The 24,630-nt window shown below is 49.3% G+C and overlaps 1 long non-coding RNA gene across 1 annotated transcript; it reads right to left on the minus strand.

Moving 5' to 3' along the window:
- Positions 1–373: 373 nt before the first annotated feature.
- Positions 374–24,286, minus strand: LOC142814117 (uncharacterized). The gene is made up of 3 exons (XR_012894817.1): positions 24,001–24,286; positions 23,313–23,447; positions 374–709 (listed from the first exon to the last, which is right to left on the minus strand). It is a non-coding gene; the product is annotated as an uncharacterized LOC142814117 (long non-coding RNA).
- Between the last annotated feature and the right edge of the window lie 344 nt (positions 24,287–24,630).

The raw sequence follows: 24,630 nt of genomic DNA on the forward strand, positions 1-24,630 counted from the left end.
AGAAAGAAATTTTAAACCACTCTCTGTAAAAAGCAAGGAAGTAAAGACTAGAGCGATATCGCTGCTGAAAAGGCTTAACCTGGAAAAACTCGGCTCTTCAGTAGAAAAGGCGAAAGGTGTAGAGCTAGAACTTTTTTACTCCATTAAAACGAACATGAAGCAAGCACAATTACCGCGCCCGAGTGACGAGGTTTACCCAAGTCTAAGCATGGCAGTGCACATTTACCACCCCGACCCACTGTATACTTTACCCACTATAGATACAATTTAGCCAGGTTCTCAAGCATGGGCACAGCCGAGAGCGGCCGAGTCAATAATGAATACGGAGAGCGCAGGCGAGGGCGCTCGCTGGGCGTAAATGAGGTATACCAAAACACACAAAAATTCTTTTATTCACTCTCTCTAGCACACGCACGCATATCACACGCACGCACACGCTATATATTCAAAGGGCAACACGCAACGTGAGCTGTGTCGAATGTAGCAGGTGTATATGTCGCGTGGGAACCACATAGCAGTGCAGCGAGCTGTATGACTTTTCACATTTCACAGTTCGGACATTCGACCAACTGATGCATTCATGGTTAGAGCTGCCAGAGAGAGAGAGAGCATGAACTTCGATCCTGTCCCGAATGTCGGCCTTCTATTGTGGGTACTGTCCAGGCTTCTTCTCAACAGTGCAGGAGGAATGCAAGGGACGCGGCTGAACCTGTCAGAGAAAAAAACAAATTAGGAAGGACCCCCATACCTTGGGAATCAATGTTATGCGAAGGATGTCCATGGGAAGTAACTGTGCTGTAGTTCTTTTTTTTTTTTTTTGAGCGACACGTTACGGCGTGCAGCTAAAGATATGTACAATTGCACGTCGAAGACAAATGTTTGACAGCCGAATATGCTTTTTACAACCAGTTGTTTACAGGTGTGCAAGGATGACCACTAAAACAAGGATATTACAGCAACACCAGAAGGGGTAAGCTGATACGAAGCTCTGGTGATCACGAGGATGGTAGTCCTGGATACTGCGGCAGAAATCAAGTTCAGCGGATGAAGTTTAACTGCAATTGACGTTAACCCGGCGTGATGACAGCTGTACCGTAGCGGTGCATACGTATATAAAATAAAATAGCCAGCACTGCAGGTCTTCCCACTCACTTTAATCCAAGTGCCAGCCTAAATAATCGACACGCCATTTAAATAATCTGAGCGCCACGCTATTCAATCCATGTGGTAAACATTTAGTCGAAGCGCCGACATATTTATCCAAGTGCCAACTGAGTTAGGCCGCGTGCCAGTTAGTTTAATCCAAGTGTCACCATGTTTAATCCATTTGCGAACGGCTTTAATTCAGGTGCCAGCCAGTTTAACGCATGTACCAGAAACACATAGTGTGTAACTTTACAAAGTCTAAATGTCGGAATAATGTAAACATGGAGCAACAGGAAGAACCTTTCGCTCGCCTCTACATGCTATAGCGTTTATGAAATGAGCTGTAGTGTTATTTCCACCTAACGTTTTGGTGTCATAGCTTCAAACTAAAAAAATAACGGCATATTCACGGGGTGAATGATGATGAATGGGCGAAGCTCCTGAGGGATTCATCGGTAAACTGTGAATCTTCCGTGTAATTCGCCCAGTCGATCATCATGTAAAGACGTGAGAAACGCTGTGTGTGTATATACACAAATCAACTTTTATTTGTTCTTAGACGATGGATGGCTTGCGATGTCCCTTGCCTCGCGCGCTCGCACATCGGGATTCTGTTTGCGAGCGCGCGCTGCTGCCGCCTTGCGCTCTCTCCGCTGTGCAGCCTTATTCATCCGGCGACTCCGAGCGCGCGCCAACAGCGAACGGATTTTATTACAACGCTCCCCCTAGCGTACGTCGCCGCACTAAATCGAACGATTGCCTTCAACCAATGACACGCGCCATATGTGACATCATTCCTATTTTATAAGATCTCGAGTCTTTCATCAACTACAAGTACCGCTTTCTAGTTTATAACATCTTGCATCTTTTCATCATCAGCTCCAAGTACCACCATCTAGTAAACACTACAAGAACTAAACGAGAGGTGGCTACATGGATGGATGGATGGATGGATGGATGGATATGGCTGTACCCTTTAGATCGGGCGGTGGCTAGCGCCACCAAGCCGTAATACCTAATGAACCAAAAACTATATTTTTTTTCCTTAAAAAAAAGAGTTTGAGGATTCCTACTTTGCAGTGAAGAGTTTAATTTTCACTCGTGCCCTGACTTTAGCCACCAATCAGATAACCTCCTTCTAGTTAAGTCTACCCGCTTAAAGTTTATTTTGCCCTCCCGGTCCGTAAACCCCAGTGCTTTGAAAAACTCTGCGCCATCATCCTGAACTATAGGGTGAAGCCCTTTACAGAACATTATCAAGTGTTCGGCAGTTTCTTCTTCCTCTCCACACGCACTGCATACTGTGTCTACCCCTTTGTATTTGGCCCGATATGTCTTGGTTCGCAAAACTTCCGTTCTGGCCTCAAACAGTTGAGAACTACCCCGAGTATTATCATAGATCCTTTCCTTGGCAATTTCCTGCTTAAACGTTCGATAGATCTCTAGTGCGGACTTCTTTATCATGCCCATTCTCCACATGTCAGTCTCCGTTTCCTTCACTTTCTTCTTAACCGATAGTTCTTTTTGGTTTGGCCACCTGCTGTTTTCTAAGTATTTACCAGTCAACTTCCTGGTTCGCTTTCTCCATTTTGTATCGACATTCTTCATGTACAAGTAGCTGAAAACCTTCCTAGCCCAACGCTCTTCCCCCATTTCTCTCAATCGCTTCTCAAGTTTTATCTTGCTGCTAGCTTCCCTGCCCTCAAATGATGTCCATCCCATATCACCTCGAACTCCCTGATTTGGTGTATTCCCGTGAGCTCCTAAAGCAAGCCTACCTATTCCACGTTGCTTAATTTCTAATCTTGCTTGAACTTCTGATCTCATGCACAAGACCGCATTGCCGAACGTCAGCCCAGGAACCATGACCCCTTTCCATATTCCTCTCACAACATCATACCTATTGTAATTCCACAGTGCCCTATTTTTCATGACTGCTGCATTCCTGTCACCTGCCAGTAACCTCTCACTAGGTCTAGCGTGGAGATAAATACAGGAGACATACAGGAGACGGTACCGCCATCTAGTGAACACTGCAAGAACTAAACTAGAGGTGGCTACATACAGGGGACGGTACCGCCATCTAGTGAACACTGCAAGAACTAAACTAGAGGTGGCTACATACAGGCTACAGGGGACGCACAGGCCACGCCCTAAGGAGCTTCGCCCCTAAAAAAAGTGCGTATTGATTGCATTTACGGGCAGTAAATGTATTTGCTCATAGAGTCCATGTTAGTCTATGCTTCATCGCTATTGCCTTATTACGGCTAATCTTTTACACCTTCGGATAAGCAGAGATTCATTACGTCTGCTCGGCATTTGGCGGCTTATTCGCCAAAGCGTTTCCAGTCGTCTGCTCAGCCCGGTGAGAATAATATAGTGACCTAGAGATAATACTTATTCGTTATTGATATCAGAAATAGCCACTTAAAAAACCTAATGTGCATTCATTTGGGTTCGTTTGGAAATAAGTTTTTTTTTGTAAAAGCCTCAAAGGCGATACTCCTGTTTTTGTGTAACAAACTACGCTACAGTGTTGCTGAAGCGCGTTTCCTTGAAGCGCGCGTGCTTCGTCGGATACACACAATTTTGTTTGAATAAAAAGATAACAACTAGTATGAATGACAAACCTGTCTTCCGTGCTCCACATCAAGATTGTAAGTTTAAGTCTGATGTGCAAATGCCGCAATAAAACCACTTCGAATTATCTCTCACTCGCTCTGCCCTGTGAGGGCCTTCTAATTTTTTGAGCATTGTCACACACTTCGGGTGAGGCCCCGCCGATCTAACATCGACGTGCGGCAGACTCGCAGGCTTCCACTTTACGCTTCGGCCTACGACGCCTGAAAGGCCTCGAAGTGGCACATTTCGAATTTATTTGCGGGTTGGTCGACCCGTGCGGGGTTGCACGTGTGGTGATGTGTGGGCCTGACCGACGCACTCATAGAGCAGACACGGAGTTTGATTACACACAAACAAGCATTTAATTGAAACACTGGCAAAGGCAGGAGATTACAAAAATAGCAAAGGAGGAAAACTGATACGCGCGATAGAAACAACAGCTACATAACAAAATGGGCTAAGATACAGGCTAAAGACAAATATGCGGAACATTAATAAAATAACAAGATGGAAATCGTAAAAGAGGGTTACAAGGAAATAATTACACAAGGATCATGATGGCGCTTTTGGATTTCAACGTGCGACGCAGCGCACACAACTACAAATGTTTAAAGAAAAAAAAAGGCTGGTTAAAATAAATTAACGGTTTAAAAAAAGTCACAATAAAAAGTTCCATACGGACCAGGCCAGCTCTTGGTGCACGCTGGCCGACCCGTGCGGGGTTGCACGTGTGGTGACGTGTGGGCCTGACCGACGCACTCATAGAGCAGACACAGAGTTTGATTACACTTAGACAAACATTTAATTGAAACAGGGGCCAACCCGCAAATAAACTCGAAATGTGCCACTTCGAGGCCTTTCAGGCGTCGCAGGCCGAAGCGTAAAGTGGAAGCCTGCGAGTCTGCCGCACGTCGATGTTGGATCGGCGGGGCCTCACCCGAAGTGCGTGACAAGCATATACCTGCGTTTGACCCCATCGCTGCCCGCGAGCAGGTTTTTCATATCTTGGAATGCACTCCGGCACTCCAATAACCGTATTCTGTCCTCCGCATTACATGACCCGTCTCGGTCATGTAATGCTTTACAAATCGAATTATGTGCTTTGGCGACGAAGACAAAATATTTGTTAACATGTTTCTGCCTTTTCTTTCGTTGCAATTAAAATTACTCCACCCGGGCCAAGCACTCATCTACAAACTTGTACATAGAAAAGTACAAACACGGCTGAAGAGAGCAACGGCAGTAGTTTTTTTTTTTCCTTTCACAAATACTATCAGCGAATACCAATAATAATGATTTATTCTACCTTCCCACTATTTTTTTTATACTGTAGGAACTGCATTTCAATAGCACTGCCGCTTTCTACGCTCCGTATTCTGCTTTTTGTGCATGGATTAGTTATTCGCATCGCCTCCCCCCCCCCCCACCCTCCCTATCATGTAAAGTATGGGGCTGACTTCGCGCCTCACTCCTAGGTTACTGGGAGGGCATAGGGGGGGGGGGGGGGGGAAGGCTGCTCCTTCCTTTACGCACACACCTATGCTTACGTGCCAAAAATCACGCATGATTGTGCGTCACCCCCTATAGCGTACGGGAATCCCAAAAATTTCGACCACCTGTTCTTTAACGTGCACTAACGTCACGCAGAGGACGGGCCCCTGTAAAATTTCGGCTGCATCGAAATGGGACTGCCGCGGCCGCTTAAAAGAGCCGCGACCTTTGGTTTGACAACTGAGCTCTGAAATCGTCGAACTTCCGCGGCGCACATCACAGAGTACAAGCGATAATTATACTACAAGGAGTTAGCCGCGCCCTCTCCAACTACTCCACCCCGGTGGCTCCCGGCATTCTGATAACGAAACAGCAGTAGGTGAAAAATGTTTCGCCGGTGGTGGTGAAACATTTAATAACCATTAATCAGTTACAGAGAGGTGATTGGGTCGGGGCTTTGTCGGCCTCGCGTAGCTCTTTCAGGTGATCAAACCGGTGTCGCACGGCCACTTTTGATCGCGATCGGATCCGATCCGAAACAAATCTCTCGATCATGGTTCGCTTCGATCACGCAAGTTTAAAAAGGAATTTCAACGCTGTTTATATGATTCCCACCCCCAGTCGGCCTTCGTCGCGATCAGCAAAGCACAGCGGAGCACCGCTGTTATATAGCCGGCGTTTGCAATTCAGTTTTGCTTCTAACGCAATCGGAATAGCTGATTTAAGATGCCGTACAACCATCTTCCTTCAGCCAAGCGTTGCTCGTAGGCGTAGTTCTTCGTAATAATTCTGTACGACTGCAACTAGAATAATAACGTTTGAACTCTCATTAGGTTCGCTCCACATAAATAAGCCACAATGCATTCAAACTCCGAAGTATGTAGATAGGCGTACTCCTGCCCATCCCTTCACACAGCTTCGTTTATCATATAGCCGCATGTTGTACAACCAACACGCATTCTTGTAAATGTGGTATTGCGCATTTCCAATTTCTACGAGCCTGGGCATCAGACAGCCGGCCACGTTCACAGTGCATCGATACTTGTCGAATCGTCCCTGAAGAGAACCAAACCTATTCCGATTTCCAATAAGGCGCGAACCGCCCGAAAGCAAACGAGAAATTCAACGCGCTCGACCAGCAAGCAGCCCGCAAAGCTGAGCGCGATCAAGGTCCAAACATGCCCAATTTCCCCAACCGCGAGATCATACGTACGGCTCGCGCCCCTGCAAGAAAAGCTCACTAGATCAGCTCAAAAGCTTTCTTAGCCCATCGCACAGTTCGATTTTTACTTTCCTTCCATCCCACGACTCAATTCGCATGCTATAGATGTGGGAAAACGCACGAAAAGACGCCCCGTTGGTGAGCAAAGCTGACCATGTATCATGAGGACAACAGGGCGTCATAACGGTCGAACGAACAGCCAGCAGAGATTCAAATTTGAGTTGCAACGTACAAATTCCGGGAAATCGCGGACTCGACTCTTCCCTGCGTCTCATCTTATCCGTTTGAAATTTGTACCTAGGGAGTCGCTAGCTTGTCGGAAGGAGGCGGTTTGAACTGGTTGGAAGCGTTCAGCCAGCCGAAGAGCCTTGCCCGGGAGATACTTGTGAATTCGCGCGCGTGAGAGAGAGTCGGCCTGGGAGCGAAGGGTTGCGTTCGCTTTTCTCGAAGTCGAAGCGGTTCAACGGTAAACGTTGAGGCGACGAGTAATTTAGCAGTGATCACCGCTGGTTTGTCGTAGGATATCGCTGTGATTAAACTTCGATTATTTTGACACCGCGCGGTCAATGATGATCGAGAATGGAGCTCTCGTGAGGTCCACCGTGTCGCATGGAAGTTACACCGGTGATCGAGAAATGAAAAAAGAGAGTCGAACTCAACCTGTAAATGCGTGGTGTGGTGTGCGTGAAACTGAAGCGTTGGCGTTCTCTGACGTCCTAGGAATGAGAGACTGTCAAGCCAAGATTTTGTTTCTGGGAGAGAAATAAAGATATGCCACTTGTATCTGAGATCGCGCGCGTTAATTTTTTTTTCCTTTTTTTTAGTTGTTTTACTGCCTGGCGCATTCGCTGACTCTTTGAATAACACATTAAGGCACTGGTGTGCTTTACAAAGTACACTTCCTTTTTCGGGAATAAAAAAAAAACACAGCCCAATATTTTGGTTTCGTTCGCTGGAATTTTAAATGCCAAGCTTATCGACTCTGTCACATATTTTTTTTTCTGTTCTACGAGTAGTTAAACTTTAGAAAAACCAGAGCCCGTCAAACACACCTGGTGAGCTGGAGCGTAGCCAGGGGGTGGCACTTTGGGCCCCTGCCCCCCCCCTCGCGAATTTTTTTTCACCGTGGCATAGGGATCGAAAAAAGACCATTTCAATTCCCCCCCCCCCCTTTCCTGAAAAAAAAATCAGGGTACGGGCCTGCTGGTCAATACTGCGTTTTCTACGATTGTTTCATATTTCACAATTTATACGTTTAAAAGAGAAAAAAAAACGGATTTATTGTGCTTCAGCAAGAACATCCCTGCACTGCGTGAGGAGCGTATAGAGTGCATAGTTTCGTAGTTTTTTCTCGTACGTGTAATGAAATCTGGGTTTACTTCATGGCAGCATACACGTACCTAATATGTTGTGCGTGGCCTCAGAAATGGAGCCAGTTATTTTCTTTTAAGAATAATGCCTTTTTTTTCTTTTTTCTGTTATCCGAGAGCCACGAGGCTGCGACAGATGCCGATGTGAACATGCGAGAGCCCATTGAGGTTTTCATTGTCGCTTCTGACCCTAACATCCACACTTAGGAGAAGAAAGGAATGACGACGGTACGAAGCGCGCTCTCTGCGAACAATAAAGTTATTTTGGAAAGAAAGGAACGTCGGGAGCGCGGTTTCTGTTTTGATACCAAAAACAACTGCGTTTCGTAGAGGCCAAAACATAGGCATAGTTGCTATGCTGCCAAACGAAAACACGGCAGTTTTTATGTTGTGTAACCAGGTGCCTATCCACTGAAAATAAAATTAAAAAAAAAACGTAGTGCATTTGCCAACTCTTCTCAGCAGCTGTAACAATGGAATAGAACGGGCTGAGCTGTACTACAGTGCTGAGAATTACAGAGATTTGATATCCGAGACGAAGTGCTGCAGGCCCAGATGACATAAATAGCCGCAGACAACGAATGCGGGTTCTGCAACTGCACTGTATGTTTCGGCAGACCCCCTACGTGTTGACTATTGTCCTTCAGTCGCACAATGGCAAGACACTCACTAGGCACTGTTGTACCTAACAGAAGTGCCAGGAAGTCTCTAGCGACAACTGAGATTGCTATTATACTCTATCCATACCGAAGCTTTCACAAAATGCTTAGGAAAAAAAATGCAGGTATGCCACAATACACTAAAATAGTGTTGCAAGAAGCGTGGCGTTACGCTTTACATAAAGAGATGGTGCTTCAATAAGCTACATTGGGTCAAGATGACTTTGCTACTCGTTTGGCAAGGGCCTAGCGTACTCTTCATTCCTGCATAAAGCTTTCCTATCGCTATCTCGAGGGTCCATGGCACACTCTAAAGTACGGTGCCATAACTTGTGCAAAAACTCACGATAGTCTATGAAAATTTGCACATGTTCTTGTCTATTGCATTTATTTAAATGTGAAAAATCTCTATAGAATATATCCAGTACTTCTCTCGTAGTTTTAAATAAGTTGAACATGTACTCGACACACTGACGTGAAGTCGAGAGCACAAACGGTGACTTACTAACTTGCGCGTAAAAAAAAAAGGAAACGAGTCTTGCAATTTGTTCTAGAACCAGAGTCAACTTCAGTGACGCATTTACGAATTGTCCGAACAAACCCAAGGCCCCATAGCAAGAGTCAGGACACCGGGAGCGATAGGAGGCTGCTCTGCGCAGCTCGCAACCGCGGTTACAGCTCCTGATAGTGAGCCGGGCCAGAGGGGTCGCCGAAGCGAAGCAGTGTCCGGCCATATAGAGTGGCCCGAGGGCCGGCCGTCATCATCCCAGCTTAACAAGCGGCGTTGCCTAACATGCCTTAACGCTGCCGAACTAGCCGCGTTGATTCAGAGAGTTCACGCTGGCCGTAGTTATTAAAAGAGCAGGTCGAGGTCGCCCTGTTTCTCTTCGAACGCTGTTTCTAGAACACGCGAGGACAATTCGAACGTGTCTACGCGTGCTTCCCAGTTCTCAGCGTTCGCATCCGACACACAACACGAGCTATGGGACTTAGCGGTCCACGTACAGGTCGTCTATCGAGCTTTCTCCTCGATTACAACGCGTAGTTTTTGTTTGTTTTTTCATTTGCAGTCTGCTACTTCTGTTCGTAGCAGCTGTGCATGTTACACCGTTCCCTAGCGTAAAAAAGCGCGTAATTTTTCCAAATGTGCGCGGAAAGAGTTCACCTACGATCACGGCACTGTCGAACGACGCTTATTGAAGACCGGAGACGATTTTTATACGCCTCCGGTTTTGAATTGAATGCTAACTTCAATGTCTCAGCGGCGAGGTAGCCGACAGAGAACCCCTCAAATTATTGCGATTTTCACGTCGAAGACCCTCCGTAACACAATCACTGGACGTCCGAGGGTATCATACTGCGTTTAATTCGAGTAGGAATCGGCTTCATTGATTTGTTGTGACGAGAAAGTGAGATTATGCAAGCCGTTCGGCCGTCTGGGGAACTCCCGCCACCATTATCTCGGCGGCGAAAGCCCGCACCGTGACAAATGGGGAAAATTCAAAGAAATTCTTTCCCTTTCTTTTTCGTCCCCGCGCCTCCACAGTGCTGAAGCTCGGGTAGCTATCAGTATTTCCATAGGGATAGTGACGTCACACAGAAGGTATAAAAAAGGCGGGACAGGCGGTAAAACTTTTTTTCCCTGGAGACTCGGCCAAGGGAGGACGTATCGCCGGTGAGTTCAGATTGCGCTGACCGTTATCTTTGGATCTCTTTGTTCTGAGGTTTGGGGTTACGGGTACTTGCGCAGGTTGTGGTTCTGACCTTGGAGGTTGCACCGGCCAAAGGACGTTCTCTAGGTGAGTCCGCTTTTTGCCGAAATGCTGCGCTTCGATTGATTTCTTTGTTCCGAGATCTCGTCTGGAACTCCGCGCAGGGCTTGGTCGCGTTTGTCTGTTGGGAGGTCGTGGTCTCAAGAGGCCGTACAGACTGGTCTTACGTCAACGTTGTCGACGGTCTTCAAAAGGAAGCTTCACGTCGATTTGCAACCAATGCAAGGTTTTTCATACGCGATTTTTTTTTTTTTTGCTTCCAGTGACGGGACACTTTTTGACGTTGTGCGCGTTTTGTGAATCTTTTCTCGCAGGTGTGTGCTTGTGAGTAGACATGACTCGTGTATCCTACGCCGCGGACGGGAGCTCTGCGATCATCCACGCATCGAAGGTGAGCAAGAGACATTTTCTCATTTACATAGCTGACTTAATTGCTAGTTGCACCTGTGTCGCGTGTTCATGAGTGCTTACTGTGTAGGCAATTTTTACTACTTAGCACAGACGTCCACTAGTGGGTTTTTTTTTTGTTTGCAGATTTTCTGGTTAGGTTTTGTGAATGCGTTCAGGAGTAATGTGAGTGTGCTTCCGACTACAATTCATGACCCTACAGCTAAGCGCCGTTTTTAAAAGTTAGGACGAAAAAAAATTCATTTTCACGGAGTGCATGACGAAGCGTACGTCAATCCTTCTGCTCGTCTGTCTTTTCGTCTGTCTGTCTGTTGGATGCGTCATATAGCTATAGGCGGTCACGTACCACGAGACATATACAAGGGACGGACAAACAAACGGTTTTGGGAGCTTCGCCCCCAAATAACTTTCTACTTTGAATGTAGTGTTGCTTCTTCGTGACAACAATTGGCCTTTTCATCGTTGTATTTTAATGTAACGAAAAAAATATGCATAAGCGAATATTTGAGCGTTTCGAAATTTTCGATAAACTATTACTGTATTATCAATTAACACTTCTGCACTATTGTAATGTTTGTTCCCGAAACTTTGGTAGTATTCGAAACGAACAAATAAGCAAATTTCAGCGCGTAACGTAGCTGCAAAAAAGTGGCTTGGCTGCTGCAACGTTATGGTGCGTGCTGTAAGCCATTCTTTCAGAAAAAAAAATCGCACTGTGGCGCAGCCACATTTTGCAGGTAATCTGCGCGTGAATTGATTCGTTTTTCAAAACTGCTACTGTGCCGGAGGTGCCAGACGTGGCGCGCCTGAACGGTCAAGGAACAGACGATTTTTTCCGACGCGGGTTGCGCGCTTCCGAGCAGACGACAAGGCTTTGCGGCATTTTTTGTTTTTTGAATATAGCGATAAAAAAGGAAACATCAATTTGTGGAAAGAAATGCAGGGGTACAAGTTGCGTTTGCTCGTGTTTGCCATAATGCGAAAATTCTCTCGAGTTTTGCCATAATGCGAAAAACTGAAAGCAGACGTTGTACAATTGGCGTCCGCCATCTTGAATGCCGCGGCGACTCGCGCTAGCAGTTTTCGCGCTTCTAAATGTGAACCATTCGTAGATGTGCCTTGCGAAGGCTGTTCTGATCTTGCCTCCATTTCGCGTGCCCGAATGTAAGTCGAGTACTAAACTCCGCGAACCCCGAGTTAAGGCGAATGTTAGGGTTAACTCTGACCTCGAACTGCTCGGCTGTTCATCTTCAGACTTACTAACTGCATTTGTTGCGCGTTGTCTTGACTGCTTACTGTGTAATTTTTACGAACTAGTAGTCATCTACATGTGATGGGGTGGAGGAAGGATTTTTTTTCAGATTAAAAAAAAATGCGCCAGGCAGTAAAACAACTAAAAAAAAGGAAACAAAAAATTAACGCGCGCGATCTCAGATACAAGTGGCATATCTTTATTTCTCTCCCAGAAACAAAATCTTGGCTTGACAGTCTGTCATTCTAAGGACGTCAGAAAACGCCAACGCTTCAGTTTCACGCACACCACACCACGCGTGTACAGGTTGAGTTCGACTCTCTTTTTTTTTTTTTTTTCATTTCTCGATCACCGGTGTAACTTCCATGCGACACGGTGGACCTCACGAGAGCTCCATTCTCGATCACCATTGACCGCGCGGTGTCAAAATAATCGAAGTTTAATCACAGCGAAATCCTACGACAAACCAGCGGTGATCGCTGCAAAATTACTCGTCGCCTCAACGTCTACCGTTGAACCGCTTCGACTTCGAGCAAAGCGAACGCAACCCTTCGCTCCAAGGCCGACTCTCTCTCACGCGCGCGGATTCACAAGTATCTCCCGGGCAAGGCTCTTCGGCTGGCTGAACGCTTCCAACCAGTTCAAACCGCCTCCTTCCGACAAGCTAGCGACTCCCTAGGTACAAATTTCAAACGGATAAGATGAGACGCAAGGAAGAGTCGAGTCCACGATTTCCCGGAATTTGTACGTTGCAACTCAAATTTGAATCTTCGCTGGCTGTTCGTTCGACCGTTATGACGCCCTGTTGTCCTCATGATACATGGTAAGCTTTGCTCACCACCGGGGCGTCTTTTCGTGCGTTTTCCCACTTCTATAGCATGCGAATTGAGTCGTGGGATGGAAGGAAAGTAAAAATCGAACTGTGCGATGGGCTAAGAAAGCTTTTGAGCTGATCTAGTGAGCTTTTCTAGCAGGGGCGCCAGCCGTACGTATGATCTCGCGATTGGGGAAATTGGGCATGTTTGGACCTTGATCGCGCTCAGCTTTGCGGGCTGCTTGCTGGTCGAGCGCGTTGAATTTCTCGTTTGCTTTCGGGCGGTTCGCGCTTTATTGGAAATCGGAACAGTTTTGGTTCTCTTCAGGGACGATTCAACAAGTATCGATGCACTGTGAACGTGGCCGGCTGTCTGATGCCCAGGCTCGTAGAAATTGGAAATGCGCAATACCACATTTACAAGAATGCGTGTTTACTCAAATTAGGTGTATTCGATACGGCTAACTGTTGGTTGTACAACATGCGGCTATATGATAAACGAAGCTGTGTGAAGGGATGGGCAGGTGTACGCCTATCTACATACTTCGGAGTTTGAATGCATAGTGGCTTATGTGGAGCGAACCTAATGAGAGTTCGAACGTTATTTTTCTAGTTGCAGTCGTACACAATTATTACGAAGAACTACGCCTACGAGCAACGCTTGGGTGAAGGAAGATGGTTGTACGGCATCTTAAATCAGCTATTCCGATTGCGTTAGAAGCAAAACTGAATTGCAAACGCCGGCTATATAACAGCGGTGCTCCGCTGTGCTTTGCTGATCGCGACGAAGACCGACTGGGTGTGGGAATCATATAAACAGCGTTGAAATTCCTTTTTAAACTTGCGTGATCGAAGCGAACCATGATCGAGAGATTTGTTTCGGATCGGATCCGATCGCGATCAAAAGTGGCCGTGCGACACCGGTTTGATCACCTGAAAGAGCTACGCGAGGCCGACAAAGCCCCGACCCAATCACCTCTCTGTAACTGATTAATGGTTATTAAATGTTTCACCACCACCGGCGAAACATTTTTCACCTACTGCTGTTTCGTTATCAGAATGCCGGGAGCCACCGGGGTGGAGTAGTTGGAGAGGGCGCGGCTAACTCCTTGTAGTATAATTATCGCTTGTACTCTGTGATGTGCGCCGCGGAAGTTCGACGATTTCAGAGCTCAGTTGTCAAACCAAAGGTCGCGGCTCTTTTAAGCGGCCGCGGCAGTCCCATTTCGATGCAGCCGAAATTTTACAGGGGCCCGTCCTCTGCGTGACGTTAGTGCACGTTAAAGAACAGGTGGTCGATATTTTTGGGATTCCCGTACGCTATAGGGGGTGTCGCACAATCATGCGTGATTTTTGGCACGTAAGCATAGGTGTGTGCGTAAAGGAAGGAGCAGCCTTCCCCCCCCCCCCTATGCCCTCCCAGTAACCTAGGAGTGAGGCGCGAAGTCAGCCCCATACTTTACATGATAGGGAGGGTGGGGGGGGGGGGGGGGAGGCGATGCGACTAACTAATCCATGCACAAAAAGCAGAATACGGAGCGTAGAAAGCGGCAGTGCTAATGAAATGCAGTTCCTACAGTATAAAAAAAATAGTGGGAAGGTAGAATAAATCATTATTATTGGTATTCGCTGATAGCATTTGTGAAAGGTGTGGGAATTGAGGCTGGCCCGCTGCCTTTGCGCGGGCTTTGCCGCCTCTTTTCTCATGTCCCGACATGCCTACCCTCCTTTGCTGTCTGCCGCGCTGGGAAGGGCGGAGTGACGTTTAACTCCCTCACCCGGTAGCGGATGTTGACTGTGGCGCCGCGCGGGGAGCCTCCCGAGAGGTTTTCGCGCGCTGCGTCGGGAGCGGCGAGTACAGTCCGGGACTTCAAACGGTGAGCCACGCATTCTTTTCCGTCCGTCGAGTCCCATCGCTCGGGGCTCGTCGGACTTCGCTGACGGCGCCTCGCGCCCGATGCGAACGCTCACCTTTTGTTGCCCCGCTGCGTACTCACGGCCGAAGGGCAGTACGGTGTCCTAGTGCGTGGCCTAGCTACGCCGACCCGTCTCCCTTCGAAGCCAACGCGAGCGCCTTTGCCCTCGCTCGAGCAACCGGGCCCTTTGTCCCGGTGTCTCCGTGGATCACCTTTACCGCGGAGACGTGCTCGTGGCACCCTGTGTAGTACTTTGTGCCCGTGGCGTGGATAAGCCTATTTGCTTTCCCGCCGCGCCTTTTTGCAACGGGCTGTACTGCGTTTGGTGTTGCCACAATAAAGTGTTGCGACTTGAGCAGTATCGTGTTTCCCGCCACGGCGACGGTTAACGCGTGCCCTGCGGCTCGCTAAGACCGAACCCACGCTGGTGGCCGTACTCCTTCGGGATACGTGTACACCACACTGGCGCCCAACGCGGTATCAAAAGCTCTAGCTTTTGACTGCTCTTAGCGAGTCAGTTCGCCTGCGCGATTCGGGCTCGTCGCAACATGGCTGCCTCGCGGGACTTTTGTCCGCTGTCCCTTTTGAGCGGATGCCGCGTTGCATACGGAGGCCATTGCCTCTATTGACGGGAACCCTTCTGCACCCGTCCGTGTCGGCACCCCCTATTGCGGTGACGACACGAGGCGCCCAGCCGCTCCCTTTGGAGATGGCGCGTCGCTTCGGAATGGGCCTCTTGCCCTACCCGAAGGTTATGTCTGCTTCGTGGCATGCCGCGTTGCACCAAGAGGCCACCGCCTCTATCGACGGGCGCCCTGCGGCGCTCGCCTGTGTCGTCACCCCTTTTTGTGGTGAATACACTCCTACGTGGTAGCTGACGCGCTATCTCGTGCCCCTTGTTGTCTGCCGAGAACCTGGATTTCGGTGCGACGGCCGCTCGCGGTGCCTTAGCACATGCAAGCGTCGGGGGCGAAACAGCAGCTTCGCCGCCATTCGGCGAGAAGGGTGAGTCCCCATGCGGACAAACCTTGACTGCTAACCAGGTAAGCGGCGCACCGCGCAGCGGCCGAGCGGGGGAGCTTTCCGAAGGCCACGAGGCCGAGAGCGAACCCGTAACGCCGACTCACGCGGCGGTTGCTGCGGTCCTGAGTGGGCGCGATACCAGACTCCCCCATTTGGGAGAATGGGAATTGCTTTCGGCAGCGAAGAGCTACTGAAGGCTCGGCAGAGTGATCCGTTTCGTAGTCTCGGAGGGACGGAGCGCCGTATACGCTGCTTGCTTTGCGGCGGGCGCCGTTAAACCGTCTTGAGAGGCGCGCCGTTACGCTGCTTGTTCTGCGGCGGGCGCTATTAGGGGGCTGAAACAGCGTGTGTCGCTGAGTCCCCGGCGGATTCATTTTGCTGGACCATGACGGGCTCCTGCTGAACTATATAGCCACTGACGACGAGTCCAGCGACCCGTTTAAGGTGGTTATGCCCAAAAGTCTGAGAGCCGCACTGTTGCGATCCTCTCACGACGAATCCATGGCCGGTCACCTGAGTGGCTCGAAAGTTTTTGCAAACTGAGCGACGTTGTGACCTGGCCCGGCACGAAGCGTGGCTTTTATCGCTATTCCGTGCCTGCCACGTCTGACAAACGGTTGAGCCAAGGGTTGGAAAGCCGCCCGGTCTTATGAACCGATTGTCAGTTAGCGTCCGTGGCGCGTACTAGCTGAAAGATCCCCTTTGGGAAAACTCAGCCGTGCCACATCGCAGACCTGTAGCCCTTTGTCACGGTCTGACGAGCTCGCGCCAGTGCCCTGCGGCACTTCGCGCAAGCAACGGGCACACCCGGAGCGACGGACCGCATTCGGACCCCGCGCCGGTATAATCTGAGGAAGCGGTCACCTTTGTGATTTCGCGCCGGACGGCGGACTTCTCCGCAACCGAAGGCCCTCAGTTTACTGTCTAGCCTCAGTATACGTTAGCTTCTTTACGGCCTTTTCTCGTAAAGAAGTTGACCCCGCTTTGTCTGCTGCCAGTGTTTCTTTTTTTTTTGAAGTGTTCATGTGTATTTTATGTTTATTTTTGTCTAATATTAAGTGTTATTTGTATTTTATGTTTTTTGTCAGATGTTGAGTGTCGTTTTGCTCTGTTTTTACTTTCTTTCCCGTGTTCGTTTCGTCTATCGCGAAGGGAGCTGTGTGTGACCTTGTGTGTCGGTGCTTGCCGGGGGAGAGAGAGACGAAGGACGCTTTGCGCCTACGCTCGCGCAGCTGTCGGCGGTGTGCGTGCGTGCTTCTGTGCGTGTGTGGGTGCGTGACGCTTCGATGCGAGCCCGCGAAGAGTGCGTCATGGCTTCCCCCCATCGATGCGGACACTGGAGGTGCTGGGGGGTCATTGACCCACTGACGTCAGACCATCTGGCTGTGCTCTGCTGTCGGCCGTCGTCGAAGAAGCCCCGCTGCCTTTACCACCATGGCTCCTGCGCGAGGCCAGCTGAAAGCAGCTATATGCTGCCGGCCAACGCCATTCGCAGCCAATTTGGGTCGGCCTCCCTGAGCACTGGAGAGGCCCGGCTTCGGGCAACGTTCCAGCTTCATCATCGAGCCAGAAATGCGGGGCCTCCGAAGCACAGCCGAGGCAGCGTTCGTCGGACTCGCGGCTTATCAAGAGCAGCAACGAGCCATCAGTGAGCCCCTCCCGTACCTCTGACCTCGCACTCGGGCATCGCACCCAGCGGACCCTGTCACGCCCTTTCCGCCCCTCCGCGCAGTGGACGCTATCCCCCATCAGCACCACGAACACTAGTGCCACGTTTCTGTGCTCCCTTCTGCAGTATTTGTATAGTGTCGTGTGTTTATTTTGTTATTTATGTTTTTGTTCCTCATTTGTAATCTTTTTTTTTAGCAGCAGGGCTGGACTGAGGTTAGCTGTCGCTCATAGCAGTGTCATTTTAACTGCATGGGTGACGTCCGGCTGCCTTTTTGCAGACCGGTAAAGGGCAAATTTAGGAGAGGGGGATGTGGGAATTGAGGCTGGCCCGCTGCCTTTGCGCGGGCTTTGCCGCCTCTTTTCTCATGTCCCGACATGCCTACCCTCCTTTGCCGTCAGCCGCGCTGGGAAGGGCGGAGTGACGTTTAACTCCCTCACCCGGTAGCGGATGTCGACTGTGGCGCCGCGCGCGGGGACCCCCGAGAGGTTTTCGCGCGCTGCGTCGGGAGCGGGGAGTACAGTCCGGGACTTCAAACGGTGAGCCACGCATTCTTTTCCGTCCGTCGAGTCCCGTCGCTCGGGGCTCGTCGGACTTCGCTGACGGCGCCTCGCGCCCGATGCGAACGCTCACCTTTTGTTGCCCCGCTGCGTACTCACGGCCGAAGGGCAGTACGGTGTCCTAGTGCGTGGCCTAGCTACGCCGACCCGTCTCCCTTCGAAGCCAACGCGAGCGCCTTTGCCCTCGCTCGAGCAACCGGGCCCCCTTTGTCCCGGTGTCTCCGTGGATCACCTTTACCGCGGAGACGTGCTCGTGGCACCCCTGTGTAGTACTTTGTGCCCGTGGCGTGGATAAGCCTACTTGCTTTCCCGCCGCGCCTATTTGCAACGGGCTGTACTGCGTTTGGTGTTGCCACAATAAAGTGTTGCGACTTGAGCAGTATCGTGTTTCCCGCCACGGCGACGGTTAACGCGTGCCCTGCGGCTCGCTAAGACCGGACCCACGCTGGTGGCCGTACTCCTTCGGGATGCGTGTACACCACACCACAAAGGAAAAAAAAAACTACTGCCGTTGCTCTCTTCAGCCGTGTTTGTACTTTTCTATGTACAAGTTTGTAGATGAGTGCTTGGCCCGGGTGGAGTAATTTTAATTGCAACGAAAAAAAAGGCAGGAACATGTTAACAAATATTTTGTCTTCGTCGCCAAAGCACATAATTAGATTTGTAAAGCATTACATGACCGAGACGGGTCATGTAATGCGAAGGACAGAATACGGTTATTGGAGTGCCGGAGTGCATACCAAGATATGAAAAACCTGCTCGTGGGCAGCGATGGGGTCAAACGCAGGTATATGCTCAAAAAATTAGGAGGCTGTTACGACCGGCCCTAGGGAACCAAGCAAGAGGAGTTGTGGGGAGAACTGGTTCTTGACCGACTGTGTCGTCGACCCCCACCTCCCCATTCAGGCTCCCCCCCTCTTGCCGGGAGAATTCCGGAATCTGCTGTGCGTTCGTGACCATGTTTGGGCATTTTTTAGGGCGCCAGGAGCATATATGGACATCGTGTTAGGTTGTGCCACTCCATGTGTTGTGAGAGGTGTTTCCCCCTCCCTCGTGGCCGAGGTGCCGGGGCCACCGGATTGGCTGACGATGCGGACAATGCGCCCAGTGTCGACAACGCGGCGCTATAAAATGCCGAAGACGTTTTGTACCGCTCTCTCTTCTCTCTTTGGATCAGTTGATCACTTCTCCACATGTAAATAAATCTCTGTCGTTCGTTCGGACGCTTCTTCTCGCTGCATTGTTGGACGATGGATCCTGCGACGGGGCCAGCTACCGATAACGAGACCGGCAGGACCCGGAGTCCCAACAACTGGTGGCAGCGGTGGGATTCCGTATAAGAGCTTTTTGTAGCTTTTTTTGTCGATTAAGTTAACGGAAAACTTGAGGCAAGGCAGAAACCTAGAGCTGTCGTTGCCGTCAAGGTTAATTAGTTGCAGGACAGGAATCTTTGTGGAACAGAGACAGCGGTACTGGAGGCAGCCATGAATCTGAGATCCCTGCGAAAGTCCATGTTGTTGCTACTTGCAAGGGAGTTAAATCTGGAGGTGTCGGACTCTCAAAGAAAGCCAGAGCTGATAGAGGCGATTCTCGCATTGGGGGCGGAGGATGACGAGCTGTCAGAATGTGTCGAGGAGATTCAGGAGAGGCCAGCGGCAGAGGCCGAAAGAAAGGCGGCGGAGGCCGAAGGAAAGCGGCAGAAGCCGAGGCAGATAAGATGCGAAAGCACGAGCTTGAAATGAAGCGCCTTGAGCTAGAGATTAGCCATAATAGTAGAGCAGGAGGCAGCGAGGCATCCGGTACCGCAGAGCGGGTCAGGTTCAAAATGACGGACCTAATGAGATCGTACAAGCTAGGGGAGGACATTGGGCTGTTCCTCGTCAACTTTGAGAGAACTTGTGAAAGGCAAGGTTTCAGCCAGGATACATGGCCTCAACGCTTGTTGTCCGTACTTCCGGGGGAGGCCTCAGAAGTAATCGCGCGCCTCACGAAAGAGGAAGCTGACGAGTACAGTGAGGTAAAGTCGAGCCTTCTCAAGAAATACAGGTTGTCAGCGGAAGGTTTCAGACAAAAATTTCGCAACGCCGTAAAAGAGAACAATGATTCATACCCGGAGTTTGCTTACAAGTTAATGGCCAACATGGGGGAGTGGCTCAAAGAGGCAAAGGCGTATGGGAATCATGACATGGTGCTCGAGTGTGTTGGTCTCGAACAATTCCATCAAAGGTTACCAGAAAAGGTGAGGTTCTGGGTGCAGGATAGACCGGACGTGAACACCGTAACGAAAACCGCAGAGCTCGCTGAAGAATTCGTTACGCGCCGCGCCCTCGGGGCAAACAGCGAGCCTAAAAGGGAAAAATTCCTACTACCGAATAAGGCGCCGTTTAGAAAACAACCGACAAGTCTCGCACAAAAGGGTGAGGAAAACAAGGCATCTAACCATGGGGCGTCGGCAGAGGCAAGCAAAAGGAAATTTGAGGCGAAAAAACCGGCGGCTTGTTTCAATTGCCACGAAACAGGGCACTTCGCGAAACATTGCCCTAAAGAAAAGGTGGCCTTTTTATCTATTAATGAAGCCGACGAGAACACGAAGTGTTTAGAGCCCTATATGTACGACCTTACTGTGAACGGCAAGCAGTGTCGGGTTCTTAGAGACTCCGCAGCCACTATGGACGTAGTTCATCCGTCCTTTGTTCAGTCCGGACAGTATTCAGGAGACTGTGCCTGGATTAGACAAGCCGTAGAAGCAAACAGTCAGTGCCTTCCCGTAGCTAAAGTTGTCCTTAAAGGCACATTTGGTACGTTGGAAACGGAAGCTGCGGTATCGCCATATCTACCTCCTCAGTATCCTTACTTATTTTCAAATAAGTCAGATCAAACGCTGAAGGAGAAAGGTCTAACGTTGGGAGAAGGCATAGTGCAGGCACTGACTAGATCGAAGGCACGTGCGCTGGCTGCGAGAGCAACATTCACTGAGGCAAACAAGCCTCAAATTCTTAATTTATGTTAATGATCTACCGTCTGGCATTTCTAATAACTTTCGCCTATTTGCGGATGATTGTGTGCTATATTCCAAAATTACATGTAAGCAAGACCAAATTAATCTACAATCTGATCTTTTTCATATTGAAAATTGGTGTAAAACTTGGCAAATGTCCTTAAACGTACCAAAATGCAAACTAATGTCATTTTCCCGGCGCGCATGCCCATTATTTCACAATTACACCCTTAAAGGCTCTTCATTACAATCCACAAAAGAGTACAAGTACTTAGGCGTCCATATCACCAACAATCTATCTTGGACAGTACACGTGTACAAAGTAATCGCCAGCGCCAGTAGATCCCTCGGGTATCTGCAGCGCACGATGAAATTTGCTCCTTCAGACTTAAAATTGTTGGCCTATAAAACCCTTATCCGTCCAAAACTAGAATATGCAGCCGCTATATGGGACCCGCACCAGCGTTACCTCATCGACAACGTAGAAGCCATCCAAAACCGGGCTGTTAGATTTGCTTTCTCTGATTTTTCTTCATACACTAGCGTCACAAATCTCAAGTCGCGTGCATCCCTTCCTCCCCTCAACAACCGTCGGAAACTAGCAAGGCTGGCATTATTCCATAGGTTTCATTACTCAATATCACCAAACTCCTACGTCACGCCAAAATCACATGTATACACTCGCACTAAAAACGAACATCAAGTTTCATACCCCCGCCCACGAACTAACACTTTCGCGCAATCCTTTTTTGTTCGGTCAGCCAAAGACTGGAACAATCTTCCCGCTCACGTGGTACAGACCAAAGACCTTGACCAGTTTAAATCGCTGCTTACCGCGCCCGGAATTGTGTAATATCCTCATGTCGTTTTTATGGTTCCCGTTTTTTCTGTCTTTCATTTTTGTCAGTGCAGGCGAAGTAATAGAGCGTTGCCTTCTGACATCATATTGTTTTCTGTTTTTACCAAATTTATAGCTACCTAGCTCATTGCCGTTGTTTGCATTCTGACTTGTATATTTGCACCATTGTACTGCTGTAAAGCGCGGTTATCCAAGCTGTTTAAACTCTGATTGGTCTCAATGTAAAACATGTAGCGTGTCTGGCCATGTAGTTTCTTTTATGCTTCTTCACTCATTTATTGTTGTGATGATCTTGTATATAGTTATGTTGGTAGCGCATCTCCCCCTCACCCCTACCCTCGTTTTTGTTCTAGTCTGTCGCTGGTACCACCCCTCATGTAATGCCTCCTTCTAGGAGGCCCTTGAGGTATGAAAATAAATAAATAAATAAATAAATAAATAAATAAATAAATTGACAACGGGCCTGGTTGCGAGTTGGACACCACGGTAACAAATCGACTTGTGCGAGAACAGGCTGCAGAAGCCGTAGTCGCGGAGGCAACCATTCCTAAAGGCGACGATGAACCTCCTCCCGAATCGGAAGGGGTCAATTACGCCTCGTTGACCAAGCAAATAGAAAATGCCGTTGCTCCCAAGCCGATTCCTGGTAGTACAGAGGATAGCACAGAGGGTGACACATTCCAGGTACAAGGAAATACGAAAGAGTTGTGTGTCATGCCAACTTCGGATAATTTCAGTCGGCTGCTGCAGGTGAGCCCCGCTTCATTAATAACCGAACAAAAGGGGGACCCGACGTTTAAGCAATTCCAGGACAGTTCGAAAGAGGGAATCGCCAAACGAAATGTGAGATTCCAAGAGAGGAGCGGCATACTCTATCGAAAATATCTAGATAGGCGAGGGGTAGAGTTGGACCAGGTAGTCGTATCTCAGGCATATCGTCAGGATTTGCTTAGTTTGGTGCATGGAGGATCATGGTCAGGCCACTTAGGCGTAAAGAAGACGAAAGATCGTCTTTTACAGGAATACTACTAGCCTGGATGCTTTAAAGATGTAGAGAGGTTTGTAAAATCTTGCGATGTGTGTCAGCGAGTGGGTAAGCCGGGAGATGAGGCGAAATTTCCAATGAAGCTGGTACCCGTAATCACGGAGCCCTTTCGTCGGTTGGTAATTGACACAGTAGGTCCTTTGCCCAAGACAACTTCAGGCTACCGTCACATCCTGACCTTAATCTGCCCAGCTACTAAATTTCCAGAGGCGGTCCCGCTAAAAGAGCTAAGTTCCGTTGAAGTAGTGAACGCACTTCTGTCCGTGTTTGCCCGGGTAGGCTTTCCTGCCGAGATACAATCAGACCAGGGCACCATTTTCACGAGTGCCTTAACGACAACCTTTCTAGAGCGGTGTGGCGTGAAATTATTGCATAGTTCAGTCTACCATCCGCAGTCGAACTCGATAGAGAAGCTTCACTCCGTGATGAAGCGAGTGTTAAGAGCCTTATGTTTTGAACGAAAAACTGACTGGGAAATGTGCTTACCTGCAACGATGTTTGGACTAAGAACTGCACCACATGAGACAACAGGGTTTACGCCAGCGGAACTTGTTTACGGCCGCAGGCGGCGATCTCCTCTTCGTATGCTGGGAGAGTCGTGGGAAGGTCAGGGTGATGATCCTGTAGTAGTGGAATATGTCCTCACCTTATTGAATCGTCTAACAAAAGCCCAAGAACTGACCGAGAGTGCGATGACCAAAGCACAGCAGAAGGCTAAGCTTTACTACGATCGGACAGCTAAAGCACGACACTTTGCTGTAGGAGACAGGGTCATGTTGTTGAGGCCCTCCCAAAAGAATAAGCTTGAAGTGCAATGGGTCGGCCCGGCCGAGATTACTCGAAAATTGTCTGACACCAACTATGTGGTAAAATTACCAGGAAGTCGTAAGGTACACCAGGTGTATCATAGCAACTTACTCACACCCTATAAAGAGAGGGAAGCCATCGTGAACATGACTTTAAATGTTCCAGAAGAGGTTCCGGCAGAAATCCTTGAATTAGCTCCCGAATCGGACGAAGTCCCGATCGAGAAAAGAGTTGAGGATTTAGTATCAAAGTCACAACTGACAATGAAGCAGAAGCAGGAATTGCGTGGTCTTTTGACCGAGTTTCAGGACAGATTTGTAAGCGTGCCAGGCCGGACATCCGTCCTCACTCATGACATAGAGCTTACCTCGTCGGAACCAGTAAGGTGGCTGCACCCTCGGCCGCTACGCCCAACCGACTTGCCGCTGCCGCCCTTCATGGAAATTCACACGGATGATGCGCAATGTACCGCCAAACCGCCACCTGATCTGCCCCGCTTCGCCCCCTCCCGGATGTCACGTGCCAACCACATCACCGATTCGACGCCGCCAATTCACCGCCAAGATAAAAGCCCGAACATCACCCATGGTCCCACCAGTGGGCTCGGCAACACGTCAAGGATGGCGGACGCTTACCTGCGACGCCTGTTTTTCGTGCAGGTAATGGTGCATTCAGACGACGGATCGAATCCCGATGTGGCGGGACGGACGGCGCGTCACGTGACCTCACATCAGTGATTCCCCTCGTCCGCGACTCGTCCGCGCGTCTCGCGGACGGATGAACCCAACCTGTTTCTCACATCGGGATTCTGGCGGGAGAAAGCCGATACTTCAGCGGATTAGCTCGGGGTTTCTGGCAACCAGTACACTTTTCGTCTGCTCGTGGCATGTCCTCCATGGCTCGCGGATAGCTGCATGACTGGTCGGCATCATCTACGCTTGAGCATTGTTCACTTAGTTTCCGGAGGCTTTGTTCTCAGGTGATTAAATACGCAGAA

The sequence above is a fragment of the Rhipicephalus microplus genome, chromosome 4, assembly GCF_043290135.1.
Source record: "Rhipicephalus microplus isolate Deutch F79 chromosome 4, USDA_Rmic, whole genome shotgun sequence".
In the NCBI taxonomy this organism is placed as follows: domain Eukaryota; kingdom Metazoa; phylum Arthropoda; class Arachnida; order Ixodida; family Ixodidae; genus Rhipicephalus; species Rhipicephalus microplus.